At 33.2% G+C, this 17,060-nt stretch overlaps 1 long non-coding RNA gene across 1 annotated transcript; it reads left to right on the forward strand.

Annotated features, from left to right (window-relative positions):
• Nucleotides 1-10,166: 10,166 nt before the first annotated feature.
• LOC127901813 (uncharacterized) lies at nucleotides 10,167-11,735 on the forward strand. Its single transcript, XR_008054159.1, has 3 exons — nucleotides 10,167-11,055; nucleotides 11,158-11,230; nucleotides 11,360-11,735. It is a non-coding gene; the product is annotated as an uncharacterized LOC127901813 (long non-coding RNA).
• Nucleotides 11,736-17,060: the final 5,325 nt, after the last annotated feature.

Genomic DNA, 17,060 nt, shown 5'->3' on the forward strand with positions numbered 1-17,060 from the left:
AAAGAAAAGAGAAAAAAATTAAAGGCAAATTGGGATGATGCTACTACTGATACTTTTGTTAAGATTTGCGTAAACGAAACATTAGCTGGGAATTGACCAAATGGTCACTTTAATAAGATTCGGTGGAAAAATATTATTGCTAAGTTTTATTCAATGACAGTGGAGATTATAAACAAAAACAATTGAAGGTGGGACATCCTAAAAAAAGATTGGCGACTTTGGACAAACTTGTTGAGAAATGAAACCGGTTTAGAATGGGATCCTGTAAAACAAACAATTACAACTAGCGATGAATGAGGGGAGAGAAAATTGAAGGTGAAAATTTCTAACCTTTTTATTTTACAGTGTAATAGGAAATGATTTTGGGAGCAACTTAGACATATTTTTAACATATAATCCTTTTGCATTATTGTAAGAGATACTTAAAGCAATTAAATTTCGTTTTAAAAGCTTGAGAAATGTTGACCAGCTAGAAATTTTGTTCAAAGATGTTTCTACTACAAGGGAAGGATCATGGGCGCCATCTATGGGTTTTGTACCAAATGATGGTGAGGGTGGACCATTTAATGAATATGTTGGTGAAGATAATAATATATATTTTCAGGAGGAGAATGCCAATATTGAACCAAATAATTTTGATGAACTAGAGAACATTGAGACTGGCATTGATAATGGCACTCCTGTAGCATCTACACATTATAATCGAAGGAAAAGAAAATTACCAATTCGAAAGCAAGATGGAGCTGCAGTTAGATTGTCTAAACAATTGGACCACTTATGTCAGGCAATAGAGAGTAGACCATCTATAGCTATAAGAAATGGTGAAAATGGTTGTGGCATTGCAGAAGTAATGGAAATATTACATAATATGCTTGAAATTGAGATAAAAAGTGAGTCGTTTTGAATACCACTAAAAGTTTTCTTAAGGAGAATAAAGAGATGTTTATTGCAATCAAGAATCGTGATGTTCAAATTGAGTGGTTGAAATTCATGAAAGACTCTTTCTAGTTTTATTTTATGGCATGTTATATTTAAGACTATTGTTTGCTTTAACCTATTTTATTTATGGTCTTGTATTAAGAATATTATTTTGAACCAATTGATATATATTTATTTTGTTTTGTTTTGAGTTGTGTTAGATTTATTTATTTTTTTCTTTTCTTTTCAAATAATGATAATTTTGTTATATTTGTGTGCACAAATATGGAATTTCCAGAAAATGACAATGATAGGGAGCATAATTACATTGATGAAAGTGATGCATAGTACAAATTGGCGTTGCATTGTATGTCAATCATTTTATTAAGTATAGTTTAAAGAAACCATATAGAACTTCCCATCATTCAGGTCATTCTTTTGTATTAGAGGTGCTAAATGGATATAAAGATAGATATCACCAACAATTTAAAATGGAAAAACATGTATTTATGAAATCATGTCAAGTTTTAAGTGAATCATATGGTCTTAAAAGAGGTACGAATATATCTATAATTAAGTTAATAGCTATATTTTTATTACATTAGGTCATGCATATGGGAATAGAATGGTTCAAGAAAGATTTCAACATTCAGGTGAAACTATATCGAGGTGGTTTGGAATAGTATTAGATGTTGTTTATCATATAGCCATTGATTTTTTTAAACCATTAGACCCATAGTTTAAAGGAATTCCTAACAAAATTAGGAATGATGAATGATATTGGCCATATTCTAAAGACTGTATTGGGGCAATTGATGGGATACATAGACCAGTTATAATGCCTACATCGAGGCAAATACTGTATATTGGTAGAAAAAGAATTCCTACCCAAAATGTGATGGCTGCATGTGATTTTAATATGTGTTTTACATTTGTATGGGCTGGATGGGAAGGCACTGCCCATGATACGCGTATATTTTTGGAGGTGTTACATAGAGAGAATTTGCATTTTCCTCATCCACCTACAATTCAGTTATAACATATTATTTATGATACATTTCTATATAAGTTTGTTTAATTTTTTTTCAATTATAGAATTTTTATTTTAAAGATAAGTATTACCTAGTAGATGCTGGATATCCTCATATGAGGGATTATTTAGGTCTTTATAAAGGTGAACAGTATCATCTTCCAGATTTTCAATGTGGAAGTCAACTAAGAGGAAAAAAAGAAATATTTAATCGTGCCTACTTTTCCTTGAGAAGCACAATTAAGAGGACTTTTGGTATTTAGAAAAATAGATGGAAAATTTTGCACCAAATGCCTAGTAACCCTTTTAGTAAGCAAGTGAAAATTGTGATTGCTTCAATGGTTCTTCACACTCTTATAAGAAAATGTGCAGATAATGACCAAGAATTTCAACCTTTTGATGATGATGAGGAATTGCTTCCAATAAGTGAAAGTGAGAATTAGAGGGAAGAGAACAATGAAGAATAAAGTACACGTTCATTCAATGTACGTGAAATGAACCAAGAACGTGATCAAATTGCAACACTTCTCATGTTCCGTTAACATTTCATTTATATTATTGATTATCATTTTAATTTGGATAATATTATTTGTTTGACAGAATATATCAATGATGTAATTTTTAATTTTGAACATTAAATAAATGATTGAACTGATTTTTTTTGTTAATTGATAGCTTGGATGCATTTTGTTTCAAGTTATATAATTATAAATAATATCCTTTTTGATAATTTAATTGCACAAAAGTACTTTTAGTTTTACAAACCAAACAGTTTAATAGTTTAAAAGAGTTTTTTTTTTAATTGACAACCAAACACCCACTGACTTTTTGTCAAAAGCTCTACTAGCATAAACTCTACTCCTATACGCTCTATTCTATAAGTTGTACCAAATGGAGCTTAAATATGGATCTAAAAATAAACATGACGTATCCACTTATAGTCTTGGAATTGAATTAAAAAAGATAGAAACATAGAAAAAAAATGGTGAAAACAAGAGTAGAAAAGTCAACCAAAAAAGTTGGAACCACTTATAATAATTTTCTAAATTCTAATGGGAAGTAGGAATCTAGAAAGTGAACATAAAATGTTTACTCAAATTATTAAAATTCAGTGAAAAGGGTAAAAATATAGAACTCAAAAAATGGCAAAAGAGTCAATTCAAAAGTTGGAATGACTTAATAATAATTTGATAAATTCAACGAGAAGTAGGGATCTGAAAAATGAACTTAGAACTTCCACCAAAATGTTGAAATTCAATTAAAAAAAAAGAGTGAATATAGTACAAAAAAATGGTGGGAAAAAGAGTTGAATTCTCAAAATTAGAATGGCTTACCAAGAATTTGATAAATTGTAATGAGAAGTGCGGATCTAAAAAATCAATTTGGAACATCTATGTAAAATGATGAAACTTAATGAAAAGAGTAAGAATTTGTATAAAAGAAATGATGATAAAATTCATGATCATATTTTCTGAAGTAATGAATATCGATATCAAATAAACAAAGATATTTCAACAATGGTTTTTAATTTTTATAACTTATAAAAACTAGTTATGATAGCTTAATAATATAAAAATAGTTCAAAAATAACAATAGACTTTGTTGTTGATTTTTCAAAATATATTGTAAGTTGATATTTGTTAAAAAAAGAGGGTCAAACATAATTTACCTTAATATTTTAATATTTTACCTTAATAGTTTAGTATTTTACTGTAATAGAATGCAACTCGAAACAACACCTAGAATGTTGGCATACAATGAAAACATTTATAGTACCAAAAAAATGATGGTAGTAAGTGTTGAAGAGCTAAACCCAGAAATTGGAATGACTTAAAGATGATTTGATAAGTTTAAATGGAAAACAGAGATATGAAAATTAAACTTGAAACATCCACCTATATGTAGGAATTCAATAAAAATTGTTGGCATATAGAACCAAAAAATAATGGGAAAAAAGTGGGAAAGTCAACTTAAAAGTCGGAACTATGCAACGATAGTTTGATAATTCCAACGAGAAATAGGGATTAAAAATTGAACTTGGAACTTTTATCCAAAATGTTGAAATTCATTTAAAAAACCTGGAATATAGAATTAAAAGGTTGTGGAAACAAGAGTTGAATAATTTAACACAAAAGTTGGAATGTCTTATCAAGAATTTGATAAATGCCAATGGTAAGTAGGAATTTAAAAAATAAATTTAAAGGATCTATACAAAATATTAGAATTCATTAAAAAGAGTAGGAATATAGAACAAAAACGTGGTGGGAACAAGAGTTTATAACCAAAATTGAAAATGACTCACCAAGAATTTGATAAATTCCAACCATAAGAATGGATTCAAAAAATAAAATTGAAATATACACCCAAAATATTGAAATTGAACAAAAGGGCAGAAATATAAAACCGAAAAATGATAGGAAAAAAAGTTGATGAATTTAACCAAAGAGTACAAATAATTTACTAAGAATTTGATAAATTCCAATTGAAAGTAGGGACATAAGAAGTGAACTTGAAAAATCCATCCAAAATGTTAAAATTCAATAAAAAAAAAAGCATGAATAAATAACCAAAAAGTTGTGGGAATATGAATCGAAGAGCTTAACCCAAAAGATTGAATAGCTTAGTAAGAATTGATAAATTTCAATGAGAAGGAGGGATCTAAAAATAAACTTGAAATATTCATCCAAAATGGTGAAATTCAATAAAAAGAGGAGGAATATAAAAGCAAAAACTGGTGGTAATGAGACTTGATGACCTTAACCTAAAATTTGGAATAAAATAAACAAGAATTTGATAAATTTTAATAGGAAGTAGAGATCTAAAAGGTAGGGGTGTTCACGGATCAGATTTTACGGATTGGACATCAATCCATATCTGATCCACGATTTTGCGGATTATAAATTTTCAATCCAATCCAATCCACAAATTAGTGAAATTCAATCCAAAGCCAATCCATACATCTGCGGATCAGATGCGAATTTGACCCAATCCATATCCAATCCACCATTTTGCGGATTGGTTTGCGGACTGAAAATTTTTAATTATGTCCAATCCACGACTAACTAAATAAAAAAATTTAATATAAAAATAATTTTACTACTGATCAAATTTAAAATTAAATAAGATTTAAATAAATTAACTGTTTAAATAAAGCTAGAAAATACATTTAAAGTTTTAAAATATACCACACCAAAATAAAAAAAAATCTCATTTGTTTAGATCAGTACATGAAAATTAACTATTTAGAAAACTATATTTGTTTATTTAATTATTCTTTATTTTATATTATCATCAGATAAGATATAATATAGTGTTAATGTAACTATATTTTAATTAATTTATTTATTAGTAAGTAATAATGCCATATTTACAATTTTTTAAAATTAAATAAATACTTTTTATTTTTTTGCGGATTCGCGGATTCTTACGGATTTACAGAAGTAAATCCATATCAATCCACCGATTACGGATTATTAAATTTTCAATCCAATCCACCAATTCACGGATCAGATTTTTACGGATCTGACGGATTAAGTGAATCAGATTGGATTTTGAACACCCCTACTAAAAGGTGAACTTAAAACTCCACCCAAAATATTAGAATTGAATAAAAGGAATAGGAATATCGAATCAAAAAGTGGTGGCAACAAGAGTTGATGAACTTAACCCGAAAGTTAGAATAATTTACTAAGAATTTGATAGATTCCAATGCGAAATAGGACTCTAAAAAGTAATTAGAAATATCTGCAGAAAATGTTGAAACTCTTTGAAAATAGTTGGAATGTAAGACATAAAAGTGGTGGGAAAATGAGATGAAATAACTTACCAGAAATTAGATAAAGTCTAACTGAATATAGGGATATAAAAAATAAACTTGAAATATCCACTTAAAAAGTTAGAATTTAATGAAAAGAGTGAAAATATAGAACCAAAAACTGGTGAAAAAAATGAGTTGAAACAACTTACCAAAATTTAGATAAATCATAACAAAAAATAGGAATTTGAAAAGTAAACTTGAAATATGCACAATAAATATTGGAATGTGACAAAATAAGTGAGAATATACCTATTTTGTCAAATATTTATTGTACTTTTATAGTTTCTTGAACTATTTATAAATTTAAAATTATTAAATTCTTTTGCTTCATTTAATTACAAGTTTCTTGTACTATTTATAAATTTAAAATTATTAAATTCTTTTCTTCATTTAATTACAATTTTATCTTTTTCATATTTTTTTCACACTAAAAACTAATTAAAATGATATATTTATTATATTAACGGGTTAAAAACCAATTGTACTAGTTGCGTGCATGTGCTGTATGAGATACGGCTCTGCACTGTAGGTTGACTCTAAAATAAAAGAAAAACTAAAAAAAAAAGAAACTAAGTTAGAAAAAAAAAGTGAAAGTATCAGGTAAAATCTCATTATTAAAAAAAGGATCCCCATATGTTACATGCATGTAACTTAGTATTAGCCTGAAAAAAAAAATAAAGTTTAAATATTTTTCATGATACCAAAGTTGTTTAATACCCCACCAGCTCCACCACTTCGACTTTCCTTTATGCGCTCCTCCTCTATTGTTACAGTTACGAGTCACCTTCCCTGTCCTCTCACAAATCACAATCCTAATATAAGTTTGTATATTTTATTACAAGCATAATACAGGTTCCAGGTAAACTTCAATTAATGCATTATATAGAATAATAGTTTTTCATTTATTTCTCAAAAGTGTGAAAATATAAATTTACATCAAGTAAATTTAAAATTACTTCTTATAAATTTATTATCTTCAAATCACTCATTTGTTTCTCAGGAAGAGGACTGCTTAGAATTAGAAACCATTAGATTAGCACACAACAAAATAAAAAGATGGCAAATTATGAACTTGTGCTGGACTTTTTCAAACCTTGGCCCAAGCCCATGTTATTTGTAACAGGCCCAGGCCTTCTAAAAGCCTTTCCAAAGTTAGACGGACCAAGCCTGGCCCAGGCTTGGGATTCTATTAATATTTTAAATTAATTTTTAATAAAGCTAAAAGTTGAAAAAAATACTTAAATTAAAGATGATTATCAGATACATAATATACTAATAGTCTAATATACAAGAGAAAAGTAATAATTAATCGAAAGGCCGAGAAGGCAAGAAATCTATCATGTTTTAAATCTTACACATTTTGACAATAATTTGATAGATATTTAAAATTAACCATACAGAACCACCATAATCTCAGAATTTCTATGATAAAGAAAATCAAAGCATTTTGGAGGTAGAGGTGGTGACTGGTGATGGTTTACTGCTTGCTGGTTCGAGTCGCACGGGTGGGTGCTAGATTTGGGTCACATGGGTTCAAGTGTTGGGGTTGGGTTCGCTAATCACTGTGACCACATCACGTGGGTGCAGATTGCTAGGTTTGCTGCCGTCGCCTACTTGATTCGAGACTTCGCATGGCTGCTAGCTATTACGTCGCGTCACATTAAAACCATAGAGAGAAATTTTGCATCTTAGTAGGGTAATAAATTCACTCCAAGAAATCATAATCTCATTCACAACCCAATCCTATCATTTTCATTCGCATTCCCTAATTTAATTTTTGCAAGTAAACACACACAATGAAAATAATTTTTCAATTCAAGGAGTAAATACACTCTTAATAGATTTAAATAATCTCACCCATTGCTATAGTACACTCTTATGCTGCGTTTACATTTTCGATTAGAGTAGAAATTCTGAGGAGTATGAATCCTAGAATTAAGAGTGTGGAGTGGGAGTATGTTGTTTACTTAAACTGAAATTAGAGTATAGAATTGGTAGTAAATTATTTTAAATTACAATTTTATCCTTATTTTAAGAATTATAGTTTTTAATTATAAAATTAATAAAAAATAGATTTGAAAAATAAATTATTTATTTTATTATATTTTTAAATTAATAATAATGATTAATATTCTTAATTATGTAAATATTTTTTATTAATTTTAATTTTAATTATGTAAATAAAAAATTATTATTAAGAGCAACACAAATGAAACATTATTATTAATAATATAATACAAAATTAATAGTTTCTTAGAATAAAATATTGATTATTATTAATTACTAATATTAAATAAATGTAATACTATTATTTTTAAATAAATATAATAATATTATATTTTTAAATAAAAATAGTATATAGTAATATTATTAATTCTCTATGAGTATAATAATATTATTTTTCAGTAATTTTAACTTAGAATCAATATAAATTATTATTTTTAATAAGTATAATTTATAAAATAAAATAATATTATTATTTAAATAAATTTGATATTATTTATTTTATTTTATTAAATGTAAGGATAAAAATAGAAGAGGGGGGAGTGGATTCTCACTCCCACCTCCCCCCATGCCCACTCCCTACTCCAAAAAAAGGTAAGTCCCACGGAGTGGGATTCCCACTCTCCTTTTAAAATTAATAAGTAAACACTGGAGTGGGAGGAATCCAGATTCCTCACTTCCACTCCAGCAAGTAAACACTACCTTAATACTACTCCAAAATAAGACCAGGCTGTAGCCTAACTTACCCTCTACAATGCTTCACCAGTGGTCATATCATAGATGATGTAATTTCTAAGATTTCTTTCTTATTTATGTTAATGTAAATACAAGTTTAAGGAGTTAAAGTGAGGCAAAGAAATGGTTATACAATAAGTTAGCTAAAAGTAGGGAGGGTTGACAAAAAAGTTGAGGCTGACAAAAGCTGGGCCCACCTACTTAGACCCACCGGCTTTAGCACCAACCCACATCGTGAGGCCATGGACATAGGCCAAAAATTTAAAAGTCCATTATGAATAGGCTTGGTTAAGGGTATAAATTAAAAAAAAACAATCAAATCTATTGAATAATCATCTGTAATTTAAGTGTTGGACTATTAATCTATTATGTATTGGACTATTAGCACATTATGTTTTGGATAATCATTAAATTAAAATAACAAAATTAAATTTAAAAAAAATCAAATATATTAGATAATCATCTTTAATTTAAGCATTATACTATTAGTCTATTATGTATTGGATTGTCATCCTTAATTTAAGTGTTTTTTCTTTACTTTTAGTTTTATTAAAAATTTATTTAAAAAAATAATGAAAGCCCAACGAGGCCTAGGCCTAGCCCATCCAGACTTAGAGGGCCAGCGCTTGTTACCAATAACATTAGTCAATCCTAAGCCCACAATTTGCATCCCTAGCTAGAAGTATGGGTCAACATGACATAATAAATTATATTTTTTACTAATTAAAATTTGGATTGTGACTTAAACTTAGGATTTAGCTGCAAGGTAGATAAAAACATAAAATAACCAAATTAAATAGCAGTAATTAGCATCCAAGCCAACAAATCAGTAGCATCCTCTAACAGTAAAAAATAGTTGCAAAACTAGCGGAAAAACAAAGAATTCGTAGAAGCATGAAAATGTGTACTAAAATAGAGCACTATCCACCCCTCAAGGAAGTTTTGTTAGTGCAACACAATGAATGATTATTAATGCATTTACAAATGACTAGAGAATGTGAATTTATAAAAGAAAATCGAAAGAAATTTCGAATATAGAGAAGACTGAAAAATTAGATAAAAACCTAAACAAAATAACCGTTCAAAACTAGGGTTGGCAAAATTCCTTGAATTCTGATTGAGATTCGGGATCTAAGCTCATTCAGAATGGGATTCAGTATAAAATTATCTCGATTTACTATTTGAGTCTAAATTTGGGATTTAAATTTGTCTTGATTCACCATACAAGATGGAATTCAAGATGTTTAGAAATATTGATCAAGGCAGAATTTGAGTCGTTTGAAAATCCCTATCAAAATCCTAAATAGGTCGAAATCTAGGTTTTTAAAAATGTATCACAAGTCCATTTAAAGAATCACATAGATCTGACAAGTCAGTCGTACATATATGATAAGTCATTTTGGTAAACAATATATGTAACATATCGGTCATAATTGTATAAAATGTTGGTTATATCTGTATGATTAGTTATTATAAAATATACAGCATATGACAAAAAAGCTCATTTCATTTGGGATAAGTCAGGATCTTGATCAAGATTTAAGTTCCCAATTGAGCCGAGATTTGAGGCACATGTTTTTTTTTTAAAATTTTTTTAGACAAGTTTCTTGACATATTATTTATCTCAATTATCAATCGGGATGGGCTCGTCACTCCTTCTTTAGCGAGAATATCATTAAAATACAAAAAATACATATTTCAATAAATTAGAGACTATATATTTTTTTTTAAAATACATATTTCATACAAAAAGATCCCTTAGTTTTTTTATGTTGAAACGTTTGATGCATGAGAAACTGTAAGGAGAAACTGTATAGTGTTGACACGCGGTAGCACTTTCTTCAAGTTTTGAATATGAAGTAAGATAGAAGGACTGGTTGATATTTTGCAGCAAGGCAATATCGAAATTTGATAGGCTTCGGGGTGCTGCTGAAAATTTTCTCCCACTTCCCTAACTCAGCAACATGGCCTTACGTGGTCCTTTCATTAAAACTCGAGAAATGATTAGCGGGTTTTAAATGTTCTGATAATTAACCCATGTAGTACATCCCATTATGTCCCTCCATTACACGCATTGTTGCCTCTAGCTGTCCTCCCTTTGGGTACTGATAAGCAGCGGATTTTTAGCCCTTGAATTTCATAAACAGCGCAAATTTTTTCCCACCTTTTCATATTCTTCGAACCCCTTTTTCAGTGGTCATTGCCTTATTGCCATTAGATTAAAACCCATTTAAGTAAGGGATGATCTCCCCCTTACACTTGGCTAACCCTTTGCTGTATGGTTTTTCTTACCCAAAATCGATTCCTCTCTCTTTCCTTCATACTTCCTGCTTCGCTTACTCTCCCCTTTAGCTTGAAGCCCCTGTTTCTGAAAAATTTGGGCTTTGACTTGTAGGCGCTTTGAATCTACCCTCTGGCGAGTCCATCTTCTCCTCCTCTGCGTTTTATTATGAGATTTGCTCTGTTTTACAACTGCACATTATGATGATGCAGGAGTTCACCGTCCATCACCTTGGCATTGCAACTTCTCTTATTGCTTCTTCATACTAAGGTTTGACCTTCCTTTCTTTTATTTTTCTTCTTCCTTTTCTCCGCTCTTCCTTTCTTTTACATGATCATAAATTCTTCTCTCTCTTTTCTCCTTTTTTTTTAGGTGGTCTGTTGCTCGATTTCTCACCTCTCTTTCTTCCCTTTCTTTAAATCTGCTCATCTTTCAATCAAATGAGGTATGTTTCCCTTCTCTTTCTCCATTTTTGCTGTTGGCCTTCTTTAGTTTTTGTTTTGTTGGTTCTGTATTTCGCTGCTTCTATTTTTCTATTTGTGTTGGGGTTTGTGATGAGAGGGTAATTCAATAGGTTTGTGACAGTTATGAAGAGGAAGGTGGATGTTTTTTATTTGGAGGATAATGATGAGACGAGTGGGATAATGGTGAATATTCTCGTTTTAAGTTTGCCCCTCGGCAATATTGTTTCCCCACATTAAGTGATGATTAGAGTTAGCAAAATTTGATATGAGCTGATTATTTAATATGAATACAACACAAATAAATGGGTATAAGTTATTAAATTTAAGGTGATTTTTTTTAATGATGGATTAGGGTTAAAGTTCTTAACTGATTTACCTAATGAATGATACAATTATACTTTTTATTTTAAATTAATTTTTAGATTCTTGTTATTAAAATTCAAATATTAGACATAATTCTCTTTTTTTATTTATTTTTTCTAAAGGATGGACGTATATACAATGTTTCATTTATAATATTTTATATAGATTTAAAATTTTAATAGTAAAATTTCAATAGTATAAATGTGTAATATTTTAGAGGAGTGTATGTATAATAGTATGCAGATGTTTGATATAAATTTTATTAAATATATAGATATTAAACGTGTTATTAAATAACCTATTTATTTTCTGTGTCTAGTTTGAATCTCAATATTTTAATACGATTATTAAATGGGTCATGTTAAGGTTAACCTAAATCTGACACGACACGTACGCGACACAATTATCCATTTTACCAACTCTAGTAATGATAGTGATGAGGGTGAATCCAGGAGTTTATGAGGGAGGAGGGGAAAACAACAGCCAAGAGTGATTCTAACGACGACTTTGACAATGAGAGTACCACGGCTCCTAACCCACACGAAAGTTTACCTTCCAGGAAACTCAAAACGAAGAGTAAACCTCCTAGGGGTGGCCTTAGTTTCAAAGGGAAGAGCCTTGCCATTTTTCAAAATTTAAGCCCTCGTCCTGACTCAACCGACAACATGCTAGAGACCAAAATATCTCTTATTTTATTTTAGATTTGTCCTTCTAAGTGAGCTAAATTCACTAGGGCTGTCCTCATCCATGATTTGCACATGTGGGCTCATATTTTATTATAATACCTTTTCATGTGTCAGCTTAGTATTGGCCCGCAAATAACTTTCCATATCTACCCTAAACTATATCTATTGAACATTCAATAGGACAAATATTACAAAAGATTACAAAATATTTCAGAAGCCACAACAAAATTCCCCCCCCCCCAAAATAAAAGAGTAACAATCTATTAAATTCAAGCACAATCGTTAGAAAAGCACCCCATTTTTGGATATGGAAGAACATGGAAAAAGATCATCAGTTTCCGTTTGTCCAAAATCACTAAACAAACTACTCTACTGTCAAATCCAGAATATATAATCATTATGATACACTGTAAATAGAAAGACATCTATGAAATATATGATATATCTTATAGCCGGGGACATAGCCCAGACATAAACTTCTAAATATAAAACGACAGAAACACCTAACTAATGATTAACATTCAGCATGGGTATCTGTAAGCACTCAGTGCCAGAGAGACAATTGAAGAGAGCTTGAATTTGTAGATTTTGATAAGAGTTTTCTGGCTGAAACAGAATTTCAATATTTGATCTTACAGTTAACCTCTTCCACTCAGAAGTTGATGCGCCTTGTTCTCGAAAGTCACAATGAGAGTGAAGAACATTGAACGTTGAAGGGGCTGCAAATTGTCATAAACATTATGATGATGCAGGAGTTCACCGTCCATAAAAAAGACAAGATATAAGTATCAGTTATTTATATAAATATATTCTTTACAAGCACATTACAAAAGCATAATAATAATATGGCAGCGAATCACTTTCCACTGAAAGAGAATCCCAAGCCTGCTTCAATGCCAAATCCACAGCAATGTCAATAATAATTACAAGTAAACTATGAATTTAAAGACTACCTTTAAAGTAGTTCTCACTATTCATATTTTCTCTCACGTCTCTCTACTTCTCACCCACCAGATGGACATATGAACACAATATTTACAAGCATTTAACAACACTTGTAACAAATGATTGGTACAGTTATTGTTGAGTAATAAAAAAGCACTAGTCAGGTATGTCTCCATTTCCTATCGGGGGGTGAATCTCCTCGGCTGAATGGTATGAGTAGATTCCTGATGATGTCTTCTTTATAGAGCACGTAACAACTGATCAGAAACGAATAACGATCAGAAATAAGTACCGACCAAAAATGAGTACCGGCCAGAAACGCGTACCGACTAGAGACTCGTGTCGTCCAGAAGCTTGTCATTCAGAAAGAGGACACGATTCCGCAACAACGCGACAGTTTCGGCACACCCCAAATTGCTGGGGAGAACACGACACTCCACGTTTGCCCACGTTCGATTATTGAAACCCGTTAGGGCCCTTGATCGCCCGAGTATGACGGACGTGGGAGATGTTCTAGAAACATGGAGTGATCGCCTATAAAAGCTGGGAAATCAGATTGAGAGGGGGACACAAGAAAAGAAGGGGAAATTATGTCAAATTGGCACTAGATTTTAAACTTCAGAGAAGCATCTAAGACACTTTTCTTTGATTAAATTTTTATTAATTCGCACAAACCTACATCACACAATTTTCCCAAAAACCCTGCATACTGACTTAAGCATCAGAGGGTTTTAGCTGGGAAAACCACTGGCGCCTCTGATTTAATTTTGTGAGCATAGGTTAGGAAGGAGGAAGAAGGGTGATTTGAGTCTCAGAAGTTTGTGTAATTGTAGAAGCTTGTGGAGTGCAGTGTTTTCATCATTGTCAATACAACCGTTGGTGAGCCAATCTGGTTAGGCAGATGACGACCAGATTTCAGCATCAATATTTTGGCACTGTCTGTGGGGATCTGAATAAAAAGCTATCACAAAGATAGTAATCATCAGAGGAGCAGCGAACGAATAGTTATGGATGTGACAAGGAGTGGCGCCCTAGGGGGCGACAATGACACCAGTGAGACAATCACCCTCTGAGAGATAGCAAATGAGGTTAGGGAGAGAGTGATGCAAGAGCGAATGGAGAAGCAGATGGAGATCCTTACCACTATATTGCATAAGCTGATGGATGAGCGGAGAAGGGATTATGAGACCATCGTGACGAGAGATGAGGCCACTGCGGAACCCAGCCATCGAAGGCATAGAAATGAGGAGGTTCCTCCGTTGGGGGGACAGGCCTATGGGTACATCCCCATAGTATGTGAATGAAGGGAGAGACCAATCTCGCTCTGGCCGGGTTCTGGGAACTGATAGCCGAAGAGCAAACGCTAAGGAAAGCGAGCTCAGACAGCGGCTGCATGACATTGAACAGGAGCGCGACTAGGTTACTGCACGTGATGCTGGTCGAGCTTTGGAATTGGATGGAGAGGTGTGACGATTGGCACATGTGATAGATGAGATGCAGGGCAAACGAAAGCCCCCTAGTTGGAGGATAATGTTAGATGATAAATCTCCACTGTTAGCAGAGATCATGGGTACTATGATCCTGAGGGATTTCCGTTTTCCCGACCTCAAGTATTCTGGGAGAAGTGGCCTACTGATGCATATTGAACATTTCAATGATATGATAGGTGTGCAGGGGTTAGCACTAGCACAGAGGTGTAGGGTATTCCCATTGACATTAGAGGGACGAGCTCGAGAATTGTACCGTAAGTTGCCGCGTGGAAGTATAAGAGGCTACGAGCAAATGTGCCAAGAGTTGACCGAGCAATTCCGCGGAGTGATAGCCCTAGAGGACGATATGATAGAATTAATGAGAATGAAACAAGAGGAGCACGAATCTCTTTGAGATTTTGTGAAGAGATATCATCCGGCAGTACTTGACTTGGGGGTTTTTAATCATCCTCAAGCATTAAAAGGGTTAAAAGAAGGGGTGATGATAGGTCGATTGTGGTACAACTTGAGAAACCCTGTTATTTAGAGTTATTCAACGGGGTATGAGCATACGAAGAGGGATATAGAAATCGAGGAGGAGAAAACGGTGAGAATAAATAGTGAACAGTTGGAGGAGCTGAGGTGAAAGGAGAAGAAAGTACCGAATGGGAGTGGGTCACAAAAGCGAATTGGGGAATCATCAGCTAGTGGGGGAGCATTGGCTCGGTCTCGTCCTTATCAAATGGTTCAAAGACCGCAACAGTTCCAGCATGGCCGAGCTCAGCATCAGCGCTCCCCATTCCCGGAACGGCAACAAGAATTATGGCAGATGGTTGCCCATCCTTATCACAACATTCCAAGGACATTTAATGGAGTTAACCCTAGGGTTGGTCAACCAAACCAGCCACCCCCAATGCCCGAGATGATTTTCACGACAGCCGAGCAGTCCAACTGTTTGACTCAACGGTTGGCCACAGCCTGCTCAGTTTTATAGATGCCTTTTTTGGATACAACCAGATACCCATGGACAAACATGATGAGGAGAGCACTACATTCATCACTAACATGTGTTTGTTTTGTTACAGGGGTGATGTCATTCAGTTTAAAGAATGCAGGAGCCACTTACCAAAGATTGGTAAACAAAATTTTTAAACCGCTGATCGGACGCACAATAGAGGTGTACGTGGATGACATGATTACAAAGTCCAAGAACTCAGCAGATCATGTGTGGCATTTGGAAGAAACCTTTGAGCTACTGAGGAAGTGCAAAATGAAACTAAATCCCGAGAAATGCGCATTTGGGGTTAGCTCGGGTAAGTTCTTGGTATTCCTAGAGAGCCACTGAGGAATAGATGCCAACCCATAGAAAATACGGGCAGTAGTGGAGATGAAGTCTCCTCGAACAGTCAAGGAGGTGCAAAGCCTCACGGGGAAGTTGGCAGCATTGAACCGATTCATTTCAAAGGCCACAGATAAATGTCACAATTTCTTCTAAATTATGAGGAAATGAAGAAAAATGGAGTGGACAACAGAATGCGAGGAGGCATTTGGGTAGCTGAAGGAGTATCTCGCCCGTGCCCCATTGTTTTCAACTCCAAGGGAGGGCGATGAGTTGTACTTATATTTGGCTGTCTCCAAGTGGGCTACCGGTTTGGTGTTGGTTAGAGAAGATGAAGGAAAGCAACATCCAATGTACTACACCAACAAAGCCTTGGTGGACGCGGAGACTAGGTATCCCGCGATGGAGAAATGGGCGTTCGCCTTAGTAACAGCGGCGCGTAAGCTCAGACCATACTTCCAAGCGCACCCGATAATTATATTGATTGATCAACCTATTCGACAAATACTCTTGAAACTGGATGCATCTGGTCGCTTAGTTAAATGGTCAGTGGAGCTGAGCGAGTTTGACATAACCTACCGACCCCGAGGAGCCATTAAAGCACAAACCCTGGTCGACTTTGTGGTGGACTGTACAGAGCTGATGAAAGGGTTCACGAGGAGCAACCAGCTGAAAAAGAAAGGCCAGAAGGGGTATGGTTAATAATGATTGATGGGTTACGCAATGACCAATGATTTGGAGCAAGGGTGGTGATACGTAGTCCAGAGGGGGCCGAGGTGTCCTACGCAGTAAAGTTTGAGTTTCAGCTCACGAATAATCAGGCGGAGTACGAAGCCTTCATTACTGGGCTTAGGCTAGCGCATGCATTATGAGCAGAAAGGGTCGAGATCCGAGCATATTCCCAGCTTGTCTGTAATAAGTTTAATGAGCATTTTCAGGCAAGAGGAGAGAAGATGGAGCTTTATTTGAAGAAGGCAAAGTAAATAATTGTGCTATTATGAGAGGTTGA

The sequence above is a fragment of the Citrus sinensis genome, chromosome 4, assembly GCF_022201045.2.
Source record: "Citrus sinensis cultivar Valencia sweet orange chromosome 4, DVS_A1.0, whole genome shotgun sequence".
Lineage (NCBI taxonomy): Eukaryota > Viridiplantae > Streptophyta > Magnoliopsida > Sapindales > Rutaceae > Citrus > Citrus sinensis.